At 39.1% G+C, this 5,160-nt stretch overlaps 1 non-coding gene across 1 annotated transcript; it reads right to left on the reverse strand.

Moving 5' to 3' along the window:
* Positions 1-4,538: 4,538 nt before the first annotated feature.
* On the reverse strand, positions 4,539-4,640 carry LOC141490295 (U6 spliceosomal RNA). The gene has a single exon (XR_012469143.1). It is a non-coding gene; the product is annotated as a U6 spliceosomal RNA (small nuclear RNA).
* Between the last annotated feature and the right edge of the window lie 520 nt (positions 4,641-5,160).

Genomic DNA, 5,160 nt, shown 5'->3' on the forward strand with positions numbered 1-5,160 from the left:
CCTCTCCCAACAGTTCCTCACATGTGATTTCAGTAGATAATACATAGGGTGATCTGGGAGTTGATGGCTTATTAGATAGACTGAGGCACTTCTCAGAGAGCTGTCCATACACTCTGGCCTTTTGCTTCCCCCACACCAAGGAGCAATGGCTCTATGCAGCAGAACCATACAGATAAATCCCCTTCTCCAACCTTGCTGAAAGCATTGGAAAAGAGAATGGAGTCTTTTATCTACTTTAGAGATACCAGAAAAGGCTCCTTTCTAGGAAAGTTTATTTTCTTAACTCATTCTAACCATCAGCTTCCAAGGCACTTATAGTCATTGGAGACCAATCAGGAATAATCTGTGTCATCCCTGCAAGGAAAGTGCATGTCTCTCAGCAAAAGACTAGAGAGTATTTCCAGTTCCAGAGTTTCATTTATTCATGCTTGCTTCATAAAGTCTTGTAAAGTCCTTTCATATTCAAATTCCTTCTAAAACCAAATGAAAATTACTTTGAGATTCTCGTTGTTTCTTTACTGCCACTCAATTTGATTTCTTTTAATTAGAGTCTAGAAGTTCTAAACCTGAGATGACTGTGACTTTTTTAATTGCTATTTATATTTCAATGTAATTGTTTTATGCTTCAAAAGCATTATTCCAAAGAATCCCTGGACCTCACCAGCTTACCCAAAGCATCTATGACACTCGCAAAAGTTAAGAGCCACTGCAACAGAGGTCATGTATTGAAGTTGATACGGGGCCAGTCTGAGAATCAGAAAAAACTAGGTTTAAGTCCTGCCTCAGAAATATCATAGCTCTGTGACCTTGGGCAAATCACTTGCCTCATAGTGTTCTAGGCAACTCTCTAAGACTAAATTACAGAAGAGCAATTGATTTGTATTAGTGGGATAATTTCCAGGCAGGCAATTTTTTCCTCATGGATGAAACCATAGATCTATCCCTCTCAGTCTGCATCAGGATTATTTGCATATGTATTTTATTCCTCTTACTAAATGGTAAACGCTTTGAAGACAGAAACTGTATCACAAGAACATGGGATTTTAGAATCTCTGAGTTGGCAGAACTTTGAAATAGTCTAGTATCTGATTTTTTTTTTTTTGGTCCTGGCATTTAGCATTGTTGTCGTTGCTGTTTTTGAAGAGGACAGTGACCTCGTGGATAATATCATATCTTGATTTGCAAATGAATTGGATTTAAGGGAGGCAGAATTGTGCAAAGTTGTTAACCTAACTCTCTCTCTTCCTGAGTCATCAAAGTCCACTGGCAAGACCAAAGTAAGGATGACTGATGATGGCCCAGGATGCAGTAGATGACCTTGGCATCTTTGATATCTGACCAAGCTCTAAACTCTCCCCAGGGCCTGCTCCAGCTGTTTTCATAGCCATCGAAACAAATTGTTTGGGGCAGCTAGGTGGCACAGTGAGTAGAGCACTGGCCCTGGAGTCAGGAGGATCTGAGTTCAAATCTGACCTCAGACACTTGGGCAAGTCACTTAACCCCACTGCCTTGCAAAAAGAAAAGAAACAAATTGTGCTCATCCACTCATTCACTTGCTTGGGGTAGACTCCCCCCCTAATTCACCAACAGATATGAAGCCTGTCACTCAACTTGGTTTAACCCATCTGCCAAGATGGTTTACTGGGATGTGGCCAATGAGCATGCTACAGCTTCTTGGAACCTCTGGTGAGAGCCATATGATTCAGGTGGACACCTAAGGTGGATGAGTAGCCCTGAAAAGGGCTTGGCAAGTCCTCAAAGGTGCTAGTCTGCCTGATTATCCCAGGGCCTTTATTAATCACAGCAGCCTGCTAAATAGCAGCTGTTAAATTGAAATAATCAGCCATTTTACATCATCTGAATTGCTGGTGATTTCCCTGCCTGGTATTTGTTGGTGATCTCAGATCTACAGAGATATTGCAAAAGTAGAAATGAAGGGCTTAATAACTGCTTTGATATGGGTATAAGAGAAGTTGAAAAGTTAAGGATGACATCTAGGTTGTGAGTCTGGCTGACTGGGAAGATGGTGGTACCCTCAACAGTAATGGGGCAATGCTGAGCAGCAATTTGACCCTTTGTCTTTACCCTCTGTTAAATTAATCTCTTCTGGACATCATCACTGACCTTTTGATTACTTAAAGTGTTCTTTGCTTCAATTTGCTGGGTTTAAACATTGAACCTAACCATAATCACCTGCTGCCTCCCAGCAAAGGGGAACAGAGATTTGTCTAGATATGCCATACCCACATAAGCAGCTAACAAAATCTCTTACTTGATGATGTCTACTATTCAGCCACATTCTCTGGCTCCTTCAATATAATATTTATCTGCATTATGGCCATATATCACCCTTGGTTCTTATGATACTCTGTGGTTCCAGAAAACTGTGGTAAAGTGATGAGGAACTAACTTTTAACTCTCTTACCATACTTCTTATGTTCTAAACAAACCACATGAGAAGACTGAAAAGCTTTACTTTTCCCAATAACAAAATCCTCCTATTTATCACCTATTGCTTTTTTGGTTCAACAACGAAAATACACACACACACACACACACACACACACACAATCACTGGCCTCTGCAACTAAAATTAAGATCTTTTATGAGCTAGCACAGTCACAAAAAGCATTGCATCAATATTTATTCACCTATTTAAATTTCACAAATGGATCAGTCTGGTAAGGTTATTTCCATCTGTCTCAGCACTACACTTTCTTCATTAGCATGTTCCAGGATCCTCTTTCATATGAACTTCACAGAGAAGCCTATTTCACGGTTCCTTTGAACTATTCCAATTCTGCCTTGCTCATAGAGCACAGTACTCTCTCTGATGAGGGGCACACCATGCTGGGGCAGTCCTGTGCCAGGGTCTCTCATGCTGCATAATCAATACCAAAGTTCTTAAGAGAGACCTTCAGAATGTCCTTGTATTGCTTTCTCTGACCCCCTTGTGAATGCTTTCCTTTTGTGAGATCTCCATAAAATAATCTTTTCAGCAAGTATATGTTTGGCATTCAAACAGCATGGCCAGCCCTTCATAGCTGTAACTCTCTGTAGTTTAGAAAACTCACCCCAGTTCTTCACATGGACTATTATTTGTACCTGCCCTGAGGTTGAGTATTGGTCTGATCAACAAAGTCAGACACACTGTAACTGTCTCTAACATAGTGATGATGTTTTGGTCTTTTTCAATAATGAAGGACAATAATCAACCAACCAATAGGGAAACTCTCCACCAGAACTTCATGACTGGACCAAATTTGACTCACAGCAGATCAAGGTCTTTGAGGATCATTCACATCACAGACATGAAAGGTAAGCTTCTAATGAAGACAAACAGAGAGAAATTACACATTCTAGAGTAGACAGTTGATGACAGATCTGCTCCTCCCAAGAAGAGGAGGGAGGGTTACCCTGTCCCTTGGTCTTATAGAAGGAGTTCTTATAGAAGGAGATATGGAGGGAGGTAGTGAGAAGAACTTTGGCCTAGGTGTTGAACAATCTGAGTTCTAGCCTGACATCTATAGAAATAAGTGGAGGCTGCACTAGGTGAATAAAATTTAAGCTTCCTTCCAGAGCTACCATGCATCAGTAATTGGTAAACATAATAGTTACTGGCATTGTATAGAATGCCTTAAATATGTTTTTATTTATCTATGTTAAATATAAAAAATATATCAAATATTTATATAAAATCAAATTATGTATAATCTCATTTGATCCTCATAATAACCCTATGAGAGAAATTCTTCAGGCATTATTATCATAATTTTACACATGCAGAAACTGAGATTTAGAAATATTAAGTGATTTTGCTCCCTGGCACTCAGCCAATAAGTGTGATAGACTAGAATAAGTTAGGGCTGGAAAGGACCTTAAAGACTATCTAGTTCAACACTCTCAGTTTCAAGGTGAGGAAACTGAGGCTCAGAAAATCAAAATGTATAAATCAAAGTCATATATAATGGCAGAGTTGATATTTGAAGTCTGCACTATTTCCCTACCCAACCTTCATTTAAGGGCATGATGTTTTTCTCTGATATTTTCTTTCATGTTCCATTGCTAAAGTTGTTGAGATCTCATACTGGTCACCTCAGCATTTCTGGAAGTTTTTCAAGAAACTGTATTGTGGAAAGGCAAGTTGCTTCCCTTAAAGAGAAACTGTCTCTTTGGAAGGATTTCACATCACTAGAAATATAGAGTATTTGCACCATTCTATATGGAAGCTGGTAACAGATTTCCCTAGGCTTCTCCACTCCATGAAATGGGAACCTACCAAGGGGAACCAGTGCTATTTCATCTGTATCTAAGGATGGGAATCAATTAACTTGAGAACTAGAAATGTATTTTTTGCTCTAAAGGAAAACCTTAAAGTTAAACTTGATTGTCTGGCTAAATAAGGTGTCCAGGGATCAACCTTCCACTCCATGGGTAACATCCTCTTCTCACTGAGCTGAATGGTAATTGTGACCTTGAGAAAACTGAAGGTCCACTCTGGGAGGATGGGGGAAGAGATTTAAGAAGTAACTGGAGTCAATGACTTCCACAGTCTTTTGCTGTCAAATTACCCTTCAGGGGCCATACTAATCTTCTCTATATCGTTCCAATTTTAGTATATGTGCTGCCTAAACGTGCACTGCTGTCAAATTACCATCCTAAGATTCAGGTTCAGACCAAGTCAGTCCCCTTTTCAAAAAAATCTTTGATTCTTTATTACTTTTGCATCGAAAGCCTTATACTAAATGGTGCTATTGTTGATTTCCCATCTTTTTTCCAATTTCCAATATTTCACTTTACATAAATGATTCCAAGCCAAGTCTTGGGAACAAAAAGACCTGTTTGATGATGGGAAAGTCAGATTCTCTTGTCACTCAGCTTCTCAGTTTGGAGGTATCAAACACCAGTCCTGGTGTGTCTGGAAACAAATTAAAATGTATTTTAATTATATTTCACAAAATCATAGTGCAGTAGAACATAGATAATGTTAATATGTGGTTTTCTAAGTCAATGTGTGACCCAAGGGAGCTTTAGTTTTGGTTTAGTGAACCCATTTCCATTTGAATTTGTCATTTGTCCTTTATTCTTGAACAGGACCATGACATAAAGAAGGTGATGGCATGAATTGCAAGTGAATTGGATTTAAGTGAGACAAGGCTG

The sequence above is a fragment of the Macrotis lagotis genome, chromosome 5, assembly GCF_037893015.1.
Source record: "Macrotis lagotis isolate mMagLag1 chromosome 5, bilby.v1.9.chrom.fasta, whole genome shotgun sequence".
NCBI classification, from domain to species: domain Eukaryota; kingdom Metazoa; phylum Chordata; class Mammalia; order Peramelemorphia; family Peramelidae; genus Macrotis; species Macrotis lagotis.